At 42.3% G+C, this 13850-nt stretch overlaps 1 protein-coding gene across 7 annotated transcripts in view; it reads left to right on the forward strand.

Moving 5' to 3' along the window:
- The first annotated feature begins 2448 nt into the window (after positions 1 to 2448).
- The window catches only part of cdon (cell adhesion associated, oncogene regulated), a 148831-nt gene continuing 137429 nt past the window's right edge, over positions 2449 to 13850 (forward strand). For 5 of the 7 annotated variants that reach the window (XM_063038412.1, XM_063038420.1, XM_063038421.1 and 2 more), the window contains exons 1-2: positions 2449 to 2559; positions 3474 to 3613. The gene's annotated coding sequence lies outside the window, so the exon portion shown is untranslated. Of the gene's footprint in view, positions 2630 to 3473; positions 3614 to 13850 lie in introns of all 7 variants that reach the window. The other 2 variants (XM_063038414.1, XM_063038413.1) reach the window with 2 other exon arrangements.

Below are 13850 nucleotides of genomic sequence, written 5' to 3' on the forward strand. Positions count from 1 at the left end.
GTGAAATGAGATTGCATGTGATGACATGGACAAGGTGCAGATAACTGGGTAATTAACTCTTGTAAGTGACTTAAAGTTGGTTTTATGAACTGTTCTCTACTCACTGCACATTTCTAGAATTATGATCCTGCTTTTACTGGGGAACATTGTGGTGACTTCTGTTTCCTCAATTCCTTAAACAGAAATATTTCTAGATAACTTGTCCTTCTTGAACAATAGACTGTTGCCATTCCTCGCCCCACCCAAATCCAGTTCAGCGTTGTCAATAACTTCTCTGATATGCTAACTTGTGGTTACAAAATGACATGCGGTTCACCAGCTGAATAAAGTCTGTACATTTATGTGTGTGTTACAATTTTGTGTCTGATATACACATACAGTTATTATGTGGAAGTTCATATTACACATACATTAAAACTCCGATTGTCCAAAATCCTAATGGTTCAGCATCTGGCAAACCAGTAAATTTTCCCACACTCCCTTTAAACTCATCTGTCTCGTTGTGCACACAGTAGTGCACAAGTTACCATTTTTTTAAGTGAATTACAAGTGCATTGGCTCAGGAAAATCTGCCAGCTCGGCACCACCAAAGTTTTGAGAATGCGAGGTGATCAGGGTTTTACACACGGACCCAGTAACAAGGGCGCCACGGTAGCATAGCAGTTAGCACAACGCTATTACGGCTTGAGGCGTCAGAGTTCAGAGATCAATTCTGGCATCCTCTGTAAGAAGTTTGTACACCCTTCCCATGACGGGCATGGGTTTCCTCCAGGTACTCCAGTTCCGTCCCAGTCCAAAGACTTACCGGTTAGTAGGTCAATTGCTCATTGTAAATTGTCCTGTGATTAGGCTAGGGTTAAATAGGTGGGCTGCTGGCTCCTTGGGCCGGAAGGGGGTGTTCCGCACTGTGTCTCGAAAGAATAAATAATAAAAATACCAAGCTCTGTAAGTTCTCAACATTCACTCCAAGAAGGAAACATACTCCAGTAAATTAGTCCTATGTTTTGTATATATTGCTTCCATGTTGTGTATATAGTAGGGTGTATGCATTAGTTATGATTTATTGTTAAGGTACATGTTTTTACTGATCCTCTGGTAATATATTGCATATAGAAGTGGATGCTGTGTAGATTTATTTATTTAACCATGGCGCGTGAGCGACACATGGATTTATTTATCTATGTAACTAGAACACATTACGAGGCTTGATTTGCTTATGATTCTGCCCAGCTTAATTTTAATCGACTCTCCCTGTCTGTTTTAGTCAGGCAGGAAGAGGTAAAATTCCCCTCAGGTGACTTAAAGGAAGTTTCTTAAAGAGGTAGAGTGGTTTATGGGGAGAGTCCTGTGGAATTCACCCAGGTACTCAAGGACTCCGAGAAAAGCTCTGTGATCATCTATCTTTAAATCTCCTCAGGGACAGATTAACCCGACTGAAAAGTACAAGAAAAGATTTGCTTTGACAGAAATGTGGTGAAGTTGAGGCTGTAGGACACCTGGCTTTGTCCTGCAGTGAGGGACCTGTTATTTACCAATTGCACCCAATGGCTTGCCGATTAAAGTGGACACATTAGGGTATCCCTGGTATGGGCCAGTTCTATACAATCAGGGTATAGGGTGGACAAGAATAGTAAAGGTTTCTTTAAATGAGATAGCATTTTCCTCTCTCTCATGTCGTTTTTCTGCTTCCTTCTCTCTCTCTCTCTCTCTCTCTCTGTCTTTTTTTCCTTATTTCTTTCCTTTCTCTGTCAATCTTGCAACTGTCTCCACCTTAATCTTACCCTCAATTATTTTTGTTTCTTTCCCATGCCACATTTCTCAACTTAGCTCTTTTTTTCCTCTTCTGGATTTTATTTCCATTCTTCTCTGCTTTTCCATTTGCTCTAATATTCAAAACTCACTTTTTCTTCTTTTGTTTAACCCAGGTTGCTTTCTCTGATGTCCCGTTTTAGAACATGTTTGGTTACATTTTCTTTCTTACAATCCTGATGCTGTTTGTTCTCTGATTCTTCACCTACAGATTTAATTTCTCTACCTTTCATCATGTTTCCCTTGTTTCTCCCCATCCTTTCCTCTCCTTCACTAGCATTTCCTCTATCTTTTCCATTTCTTTATAGTTTCTACTTCTGTGGTACTCTTTTTTTCCTGTTTACACCCCTTGCTGTTCTGCCCTCTGCCATACACCCTCCTGCACATGGTCACACACACCCTTACAAACACTGCTTACCCACTGCACATGCAGAGCATGTACAGTCTATCTCACATATACACAGCACACCACGGACACACACACAAGGCATCCACACACTGCATGCCTCACAACTGGCGAACGCCCATGCACGAATACACACACACACAGAACGCACACATGAACGCAGAGGCACGCACATTTCAGATAGGCACACGCACAAATATGCAAATCCATGATGTATCATCAAAGCAGACAAGTCGGGACAGAAAGGATTGACAGTCAGTGGGCTGGACCGTAACCACATTCAGTTGAACGGGTAGAGCGGACAAGTTTAGTGTCAGCTGGCACTGCACGAGCGGCTGCCCGAGGTAGTTAACAGCATCTTCTAAAGTGTAAGCTCCTCAGCATGCCGTGCCTAGCAGACTCGGTCCACTGCAGGTTATTATAACTCGGGGTTCTTTAACCTGCTGTAATTTTACAAGGGCGTGTTTTTCATTATTTACTCCTGGTTTTTATTGTAAATAGTTTTGGGGGCTGTTCGGTAATGGGAAGAAGTGGGACCGAGAGGCGCCGAGGTACTTGGGCAGGAGACTGGACACGCGCGCGCTCTCTCTCTCAGTTGAGAAACCGGACAGGAGTGAGAGGGCTGGAGGGGCACCCTACCACACGGCGTGCGAAGAAAGTGGGGTGAGGGAATAATGGGACGAGAGAATAACAGGGTCCAGGAAAGCGATTAAAGGGGGAAGGGGGTGTGAGTGAATAGAGGGAGAAGAGGGTGTTTGAAGAAGGAGAGGGAAGGAAACGCACGCGAAAGGGGTGATTAAAAGTGTATAATGGGAGGAGAGGGAAAATGAGGAGAGCAAATGAGTGGAAATAACCAAATGTGTGTGAACGTTGAGAGAGGTGGTGTGGGACGAGAGATGACTCCGCTCAGGGTCCGGCAGACCCGGCTGGAGCCAAACTGCCCTTTCCTCAGGTAGAACTGAGGTATTGAAACCGTAGATTTTCTGGTCTGGCTATGGGTGAACTTTAGTTGGGTTCACCGGCATTTAAAGTGGCTAATGATGAATTTAGTGCAAAACTGTAGCCTTTGTTCAGCCTCCACATCTGTTTTCTCTTAAAGCAGCATAGACTGGAATAATGTTTTTCACCCCTTACTCTGTGAAGGCAATAAATTATTGCAGAGCCACCGTTTGCAAGCGGGCGAGTGAAAAGCCAGTGAGTGTTTTAACTTCCTCGCTGTGATGTTCTTCATTAAAGCGGTAAATGCTGTATTTAACAGTGTCCCGCCTGACGGCAGCTGGATTAAGGGAATTGCGGAATATCTGCGAGTCACGTCAAACTCATAAGAGGCGGGATCCAGACCAAGTTTCAGGAAAGTGGCGCTTGCATGCAGTTGGAGGCTACTGACTGACCAACTTGGTAAGTCCCCAATTTATTTTCTGTTTTATGGTGAAGTTAATCTCAGCCCTTCCCTTTCAGACTGTAAATATAAGTATGTTGAATACGGAGGTATATTTATAAGCCCGAAGTTAAACCCAATGTAGTTTTGTTAATATGTGTTTGTTTAAGGAGTATTGTTTAGACGGCTGTTAAATCCCTTGGTATTTAGTCGACAAAATGACAATAAATGGGTGAATGGTTGGGTGGACGGGGAAACAGTTGGTTGTCTCTAAGTATCAGAGCGTTAGCGTTTCAGTCGCCTCTCGGCGCTACTGGACATAGAACGGTTACAGCTGAGTAATATTGCCGGCCAGATATGAGATCTGGTTCAACTATTGGAAAAAAGTCATTTAGCAGCAATTTCCTCTGTAGAACAATTTACCCCTAATGGACCAATTTCAGGACTATGCAACAACGGAAGAGGAAGAATCCTCACAACAGTATGAGGGGCTCAGAAGGAGTTTAAAGGGACTGAGCCATTGATAACAGGCGATGTTGTGACACTGTAAGACTACAAGCAAGCTGCCCTTCACTCTGTACTCTTTGAGAATCGCGTCACTTTCAGGATTTTTGGACTCTTGAGTTGCCGTCTATGACTACACTCAGTGGTCAGTTTATTAGATACCTCCTGTATCTAATAAAGTATCCACTGACTGCATGTTCGTGGTCTTCTGCTGCTGTAGCTCATTCACTTCAAGCTTCGATATGGTGTGCGTTCAGAGATGCTCTTCTGCACACCACTGTTTTATCCTGTCGTTATTTCAGTTATTGTTGCTTTCCTGTCACCTTGAATCAGTCTGGCCATTCTCTGACCTTTCATTAACAAGGCGTTTTCGCCCACAAAGCTGCTGCTGACTAGATTTTTTTTTTGCTTGTCTATGCACCATTTTCTGTAGAGACTCTAGAGACTGTTGTGCGTGAAAATCGCCGGAGATCAGCAGTTTCTGAGATACTCAAACACCCGTCTGGCACCAACAATCATTCCATGGTCAAAGTCACTTAGATCACATTTCTTCCCCATTCTCATAATTGGTCTGAACAACAACTGAACCTCTTGACCATGTCTGTACCTTTTTATGCATTGAGTTGCTGCCTTATGATGAGATATTTGCATTAATAAACAGGTATACCGAATAGTGTCCACTGGGTGTATGTAATAGATGAAAGAAGCCAAAATAGGTATTTATCAAGGGCTCTTTAGTACAATCTACTGTTTAGAGTAGGTGTGGGTGAGGGTAATTGGATTGTCAGATCAGAGAGACTGAGGGGGTACTAAAGGGAGGATGCTGGAGGTGCATAGGGACACAGTAATGGAAGGAGTTTTGGCAGAGGGGTTAGGAGGGAGATTTGAGGTGCCTTTGGTACAGTGTATAAAGTGACTGTAAATTAGAGGAAGTATAAGTTTTCAAGAAGCTGTTAGAGAAGTTAGTGAGTGTGACCCTATGATTAAAGAGGGGGAGAGAGTGACCGTGACAACAATGTGTTAATGATATACAGAATTTTGTTACTTTGTAACAACAATAATATTGTGTAACAGCCTCTGAGGAGAGCAGAATGGAATTTGGGAGAATTTTGATGAGAGCGCCAGTGCCACATGCGTTTCTCAGGAAGCAGGTGGAAGAAATCATTGAAGCGAAGAGACTGGGTCAGCACAGCAGAAGGATTTAAACTTTGTAAGGTGATAGTCATTCAGCCTTCCACTTCTGTTGATCTGGTTGGCGTAACCTACAGAAAAAGTGGGAAGGATTCAGTTCACTTCAGGACTGTGCAATTGAGGGACTAGGCTTTTCTGACAGTGAAGTTGATGCTGAAAATAGTAATGACATCACAATGGTCGTGGCAGTGGCAATTAACAGAGAGAGTGATGTGGCAATGTCAAATGCTGGTATAGTGCCCTTTGCAGTGGTACTGATAGTCACAATGAAAGGAACAGCAACAATCACAGGTGAAAGTGATGGTGGAGGTGACAGTAAATGTGATAAAGTAGTGGTAGTGACTGTAAAGGTGACCTTGATGGTGACCATGATCGGATCTAGTGACAGCAACAGAGATGGTGATAGGAACAATGAGGCTGACAATGATACTGACTGTGGTAACATCCTTCTACACTGCAAAATGAAGCATCAGTGTATTGGTATAAGAGACCAAAAGATATAGGAGCAGTATGATGCCATTCAGCCCATTGAATCTGCTCTGCCATTCAATCATGGTTGATTCTTTCTTCAAGCTCATTATTCCTGCCTTCTACTGGTAACCTTTAATCCCTTAAATGTTCCCGAGAGAGAGAGAATTGCAATGTTTGCAGACAGATGTTGCTGGGACAACACAGCACTTTGTAAACAGACTTCATCAGTGTCTCACCACTGAGCATCTCCCACATCAGTGTTCCAGTTATTCACTATGTTTTTCCTTAAGAGATTTGAATTAAAGTAATTAACATAAAGTAATTGAAGTAATGTCATTGAATTAGAGTGTCCTACAGAAACTTATACTGACTATGGATGGGGTGCAAGTGACACAAAGTATAATGCAATGAATTCATGGGTGACTTTCCCACCAACGATGCCAAAAGACTCTTTTAAAGTGTCTACACTCTCCCATCTGAGAACCATGGAATGGTATGTTCACTTCTCGATGTTTATTTCTTGCTGAAGGTATGGATTTAGGTGAGAAAAGCATCCATAGTCATAGCCTGCCTTCAGCCCAGCTTTGCATCATGTTCATGAATTATGGGAGACATCAGAGCAGAGCCGAATCTGTTATTGTTGATGGTCACATGTCAAATTTAGAGGGAGATATCACTAACTGGTGATTTGGAGGTTTCCTCCCTGACTACTCTGAACCTCCATCCTAGCAAAGTTAATAACTAAATAACATACAAATGTGGTTGTCTATCCAATGGCCATGTTTGTATGGGTGTAGGTTGAGCATTGATTCAGGTTCAATTTCAACACCTCCAATTGCTGACTTGCCTTCAAGACTCAAGACTCATGACTGCTTAATGTCATTTCCAGTATGCTAGCATAAAGGAGAATGAAGGTGTAAAGGAGCCAGCCCCATCTTCATTCATATTCACACAGGCTCTTAAATGTAAAAGGCATTCATTTGGTGCCCATTAAGTCTCTTCCAAGCCTTTCCAAAGTGGTATATAGTGAGACACCACTGGAATATAGAAAACACAGTAGTGGAATCATGCACAAGAAGCTCCCAGAAAGAGCGATTTGAGAACGACCACATAATCTGTGTTTTATAAATATTGGCTGGTAATAAATATTTCTCCCAGCACTGAGAGTAACTCAATGGATGCTCAAAATATTCCATGGGATCTTTTACTTCTATCTGAGACAAGAGGCAGGACCTTAATTTAAAGTACTGCACAAAATTCCAAGGCACATATACAGGTACGTAGCTAGGGTGCCTAAGACACTTGCACAGTACTGTAGTAATTTTATGTATTGCACTGTACTGCTGCCACAAGAAAAAACAAACTTCATGACGTATGTGAGTGATGATAAACCTGATTCTGATATGGGTCTCTTTTGTGGACTGAGAGTGGAAAGGGGGCAGGGAGGGGGGAATCATGGTTGGGAAAAGAGTAAGGGAGAGGGGAGGGAGCAGGAAGCACCAGAGAGATATTCTGTATTGATCAATAAATCATTATTATTATTATAAATCAATTGTTTGGAATCAAGTGATGTTCCCTGGTGTCTCAGGACTGGGTGTGTCTACACCATTGCCACCCACCACCCCTGGCTCTCCTTCTCTGCCACCTGTCCCACACCCCTACTTCAGCACACCACTCTTGCCATTCCCAACATCCTTTGCTCCTGCCAGATTTACAAACTCGCTCTCCGCTCCACATTGGCAAATAGAGTACTGAGCAAAAGTCTTGGGCACCCTAGCTATGTATATATGCGTAAGACTTTTGCACAGTACTGTAACATTACAGCACCTCCATCAGCAAAAGACTTTATCAGTACTGCAGTGGTATGCAGCCAAGATCTTTGCACTTAACTTACAAGGTCACAGGGCAAACAATAGCAGAATACTGAGAAAGTGAAGAAATAAAAAGCGGAAACATAACAGAGTTAGACAACAAAATGAAGGAAGAGTAGACAAAGAGAAAGACAAGATCTTGCTACAACTTCCATTGCAAACCATTGAAGACTGAGGGCTGGGGGAGGGAAGAGTGATGGTTCCCACAGCAAAACAGAGTGAGGGAGATGGAGAGAGACCAACTGTGGTGAAAGTGAGACACACATTCCTGCTCCCAGCAGGAGATAGCATATCAGCTAGTACTGCTGAAGTAACCAAGTCCCTGAATTTGAGCTCAGAACCTTTTGACTCATAGACAAAATGCAACCAATTGAACCTTAGCTGACACCCTTATGAGGAAATGAGGGGTTTGGTGGCAGGATAGGATGGAGAAATATTGACAGCTAAAATAAAGATTATTTTGAAGCAAAAGCACAGAAGTCAAATACACAATTTATCAAGTTCAAATAATTAGTTAAGGTTCACTAAAGTTTTAAAAAAGAGGTAAAATAACTGTGAAATTAAGCTGAAGATGACTTTTCAGTAAGTTTTAGGCATGTGCCTGATTCCAAAATCACAGACATGCGTTTGTTTAATATAACTATCACTCAGTGGAAAGCCCTCTCTCATCTGAGCTGGAGGTTGCTAGCTCCAGTAACCAAAGCACAGAACAAGATTGAAACTCCATTGTTGTTCTGAGGAGCTGCTGCACTTTTGAAATTGCTATTCGACAGATTAAAAGTTAAACCAAGAGGAAACCCTTGGCATAATACCGAAGAACATGCGATATCCTCAAAGTATCTCAATTAACAATTATACCTGAAATGTACTACCACAGTGTTGATCACAGGTTTCCTCTGTATTGATTGACTTATTGTCTTTCTTACAACAATGGTTTCACTCCTTTGGCTGTGAAATGATCTGAGATGTCCTGAGGTTGTATTCATGTTATATGCCCAGTTACCACTTTATAAGTTACCTCCTGTACCTAATAAAGTGGCCACCGAGTGTATGTTCATGATCTTCTGCTGCTGTAGCCCATCCACTTCAAGGTTCGACATGTTGTGCATTCAGAGGTGCTCTCCTGCATATCACTGGTGTAGTGCATGGTTATTTGATGTTACTGTCACCTTCCTGTCAATCTGAACCAGTCTGGCCATTCTCCTCTGACCTTTCTTATTAACAAAATGTTTTCGCCCACAGAACTGCCACTCACTGGATTTTTTTTGGTTTTTCACACTTTTCTCTGAAAACTCTAGAGACTGTTGTGCATGCAAACCCCAGGACATCAGTAGTTTGTGAGATACTCAGACCACTCTGTTTGCAGGGTCAAAGTCACTTAGATCACATTTCTTCCCCATTCTGATGTTTGGTCTGAACAACAACTCAACTTCTTGACCACGTCTGCATGCTTTTATGCATCGAGTTGTTGCCACGTAATTGGATGATTAGCTGTACATGCCTGTACCTAATAAAGTGGCCACTGAGTATACAAATGCATGCATGCCTCTTTGATTCGTGAACTATCCACCAATGCTTCTTTTCCCACTGGGTATCCTAGTATCCCACACAATGCTCAGAGAGCCATCAATGAGCATAGATTGAAAGGTAAGGCCCATCAGCTGCTGATACCTTTTTTTTTACTGTCACTATAAAGAGACAGGGAGGAAGGGATCAATAAGCAAACACAGTTCAGTTCAACTAATTGCTTCAGTAAAGGGTCTGTCTGTCCAAATTTCCAGCCCAGGAGGGCTGAACAGTACATATGCTGGTAAGCAGGAGCAGCACAGTGGTGCTTCGGGTAGAGCTGCTATCTCACAGTTCATGCAACCTGGCTTCAGTCTTGACTTTCATCGCTTTCTGTGCAGAGTTCGCATGTTCTCCCTGTCACTTTGTAAGCTCCCCCTTCCTTCCCCCCCCAGTACTCTGGTTTCCTGCTTCATCTTAAAGATGTGCGGATTGGTAAGTCCCCAGGGTGTAGGTAAGCGGTTGAATCCATGGAAGTTGGTAAGTATGTGGGGAGAATAGAAAGGAGGGAAAATATTGTAAGTGGTGAATGGAATTGCTTTCTGAGCAAGCACAAACTCAAGCAGCTGAAGGGGCCTTCCATGCCCAAGAAAGTAAAGCTTATGGAATAAACTTCACATAAATAGATCAGAGACAGAGAGCAGGATCTATCAGGAAGCAAAAGAGAGAATATGAAGTTCCTAAACCAGCAGGGGTCTGCAGAAATACGGGCAAGAGCAAAAGAGTAAAGGGAGAGGAACAAGACAAAATCAATATAAAACAGTTGGAGTAAAATAAGGAAAAGGAGATGAACAAAGAGATAAAAGACGATTACAAATCAAGGTTTTAAAAACGGCTGTATATGAAAGGAAAACATTGATATCACTATTTGAGAGGACAGAAATAACAAATAATTAAGGAAAAAGGCAAAGGTTTGGAAGAATGCAAAGGGTTAACAAACTGATGCCAGAGTGCCATACAGGAGCTACATTCAGAGTGTTGCTTAAAGAATGAGTGTTAAACATCGTAGATCAATTTCTGAGCTGTATTCATTTCTAGCACAGATGGAATTCAGGAACTATTGGAGAATTAACCTCAGGAAAGGACTGAGGGGAGGGTGGGGTGCGGAGCAGGGGGGTTGGGGTTGGGGGGGAGAGAGAGGGAGAGAGAGAGAAGCAGCACAAACAATACTGGGAGAGTGAAGGAATAAAAAGCAGGAAAGTGACTGAGAAAGACACAGAGAAAGGCAAGATCTGCAACTTCTATTGCAAACTGGGGAAGTCCAGGGGCTGGGGGAGGGAAGAGTGATGGTTCCCACAGCAAAACAGAGTGAGGGAGACAGAGAGAGACCAACTGTGGTGAAAGTGAGACACACATTCCTACTCCCAGCAGGAGGTAGTGTATCAGCCAGTATTGCCGGAATTGTTCTGACTACCCTGCATTAATTTGATTGTGGCCAGCCATTAGACGTTGACCTGATAAAGGCCAGTGTACAAGCGGGGTGGTGGGAAGTTGAGGTGAGGGATGGATTGGGGGGGGGGCGTTGGTCTGTAGGGCTACCACCTCCATGAAAAGCCCAGCATGCACACAGCAAAACTGAGAGAGTGAAGAAAGATTATGCTTTGGTGACATCCTTTATATTACCAGCCTGAGGATAGCAATGTTTTATTAACACACAAAAGCAAAGTGGCCCTTTACATTAAAATATTTTCATGCTTAAATGCCAGCTCTCAGTGAAAACAAAAACCTGCAGAAAATAAGCAGTGCACTTTGAAACAAAGGCTGATTTAAATTATCCATCTGTCTCGGAAGAAACATAATAACAGAGGACCATTCAGCCCTTGAGCCTGTTCCTTCATTCAGATATATCATGCACTCCTAAGTCTCTGCTTCAGCATCTGCCCAAGTTTCAAGTGCTTCAATATCAAAAGGAAATTCAGTTCCAAAATTTTCATATGATTTATTATTTTGATGGAGTGAATCTTCTGGGTTGACCTTATTAGCTGCAACCCCACAGGAAACCTAATCATGTAAAATTTGCCTAATTATGTAAATTGGACTAGAAGAAGTACATTGTGCTCAGGTACGGAATTTACGTGGTTAATTTAGCCATGGAACGGAAAGTGAGAGGAAACATCAAGAGTTGCATTAAAAACCAGCAGAGAGTGTTGTGCCACACAGCTGAAAAAAAATGAAGATGTACTGTACCTTCATCTCTTGTGTCAGAATGCCCCCAAGATCCTTACAGTTTGTGTAAAGTGTGGTCACTGTAGGAAACTCAGAAGCCAGTTCATGCAGAGCTAGATTCCACATACAGCGGTGAGAGACTTTGGGTGATATTTTTGAAAGGAATATACATTGGTCAGAACACTGGGGAAAACACTCACCTCTTTTATAAAAGGGTACCAAAGGGTCTTTTACATTTTCCAGGGACCATAGTCTGAAGTCTCATCTAGGGCCACTTGAGATAGGGTAGTGAGTCCCAGTACGTCAGTGAACCACTAAGTCCGTACTTTATGCTCAAGACTGAAATGGGAAGCAAGCCCACAATCTCCTGTCCCACAGATGAAGATGCTACAAATATCCAACACAGCCACACCAGCAAGCAAAATAAAATATGAGAAGAAACTGCAGACGCTGGAAAGCTGAAATAAAAATAAGAAATGCAAGAATCACCGAGCAGTTCAGGTAAGCATCTTAGACAAAAAAGCAGTTCATGTTTCAAGTTAACAATCCATCATCAAAGAGTCACATCAGAAACCTTTACTCTGTTTCACTTTCCACCAATACTGCTTGGCCTGCTGAGTGTTTCCAGCATTTTCTGTTTATATCACACCAGCAAGCAATTCTCTGCCGAATGCGAGGCAAGTTACATCAAGTTACATCAAGCAATTCAGATGGTTTTCCTGAACAGGAATTACTGGAAACACCACCGGTAATTCTGCTTAACCAAGATCTAGCATTGAGAAGTGACACAGAGAAAGAGAGAGACGGACAGACATATGGAGGGTGTGTGTGTGTAAACGTGCATGTGTCTGTGTGTGTGAGACAGACAGAGAGACAGAGGTGCCTAAGTGAGAGACAGAGGTGCATGTGTGTGTGTGAGTGAGAGAGACAGACAGATGTGGGTGCATTTGTTGGGAAGAGACATAGAGAAAGAGACAGAAAGATAGAGTCATAGGAGCAAGAGAGAGAGGGAGGTAGAGACAGAAAGAGAGGGAGGGAGAGAGACGAAGGGGATTAGCCCAACAGCTGGAGACAGAAATCAACTCTGGAATTTCAGTATCTTTCTGTTGAGCAGAGATATTGGCTTACGAAGTATTCACTGAGATGGAATTAAACTGTACCAGGTTAGGAGATTTAGTGAAAGGCTGATTGTCTCACAAAGAGCTGTGAGAAGCAAGGTATAATGCAGGGACTCTCTGTAGGGTGCAGAGGATGAGGTACAGCTGACCCCTCCGCGCTTGGCTAATCAGCTTTACCCTAACTGGATTTGAGGATTGTGGCAACTGACTTAGCTGAGTTTCATTCTTCTATAATTGGTTGGCCTGTCCCATGACAGAAACTGACAAGGTGGTGTTCATTTATCTCATTCACAGAGGGTTTCAGGTCAGACGGCTAGAGCCTGGAATCAGGAGTTTGGCAATGGATCTGGCAGGGGCTGGTAATAAATGAGGCAGTTACTGTACCAGAACATAATTGGGACTCTCTATTGTTTGATCCCTGCCTAAAAGATTACAAAGAAAACATACATGCCTTTTTGACCGAGTTAATAATCCCTGTCACAGCAGGGAAAGTTTCACACTGTTAACACTACCTGACTTGCTCAACAGAAAGCTTAAAACATCCATAGCTTCTCTCACTGTAAATGTAGTTTAGAAATACTCCCTATATTAAAAGATAGGGGGAATCATATTTAAATAGCATGTTTCATTATTTTAGCATGTCTTAAAGAATATTAAAGTCTTCAAAGTACTTTTGAAGTGCAGTCATTGTAATTTTAAAAATAGTGCAGCCTATTTATAACCAGTAAGGTCGTAAATGCAACAATGTGATAAAGATCAGATCACTTATCATTTAGGTATTGGTCTAGGTCACTAGGAAGAACAGCCATACTTTTTCTCAAATGATCCATTGTGTCCTTTAAGCCCTCATCATTTCTAAATGTTACTGTTCTAACACATTACTAATCTCCCTTGTTCTTCCCCCTATCAACCAATACATTGCTACCCAGTCCTAACTCACGTTATATCATGTGTCCATTATCCTGAGCCTGCAGACAAATACCGGCTTTCAGCCAGGGTACAAACTATACATCTTCTAGTGCCTTGCTCCCTCGCAATCATTTTTATCTCTTCCAGCCTGAAACCTTCCAAGATATCTTTGCTGCTTTCTGTTCTAGTCTCTTCAGTATCATGTAATTTTTTCTCAACTGTGGGGTCCAGGAATATATGAAAAAAAACTGCAAATGCTGGAAATCTGAAATATGAACAGAAAATGCTGGAAACACTCAGGAGGCCAAGCAGCATCTATGAAAAGAGAAACATACTCAACATCTCAAATTGGAGACCCTTTTCAGAACTAGAATCTGTTACTCCCTTTGCTCAGGCTCTTAGCTGAAATTCTATACCTAAATTTCATGTCATATGTGAGAACATCAACAATGTAAGTATGT

This window comes from Mobula hypostoma, chromosome X2, assembly GCF_963921235.1.
Source record: "Mobula hypostoma chromosome X2, sMobHyp1.1, whole genome shotgun sequence".
NCBI lineage: Eukaryota > Metazoa > Chordata > Chondrichthyes > Myliobatiformes > Myliobatidae > Mobula > Mobula hypostoma.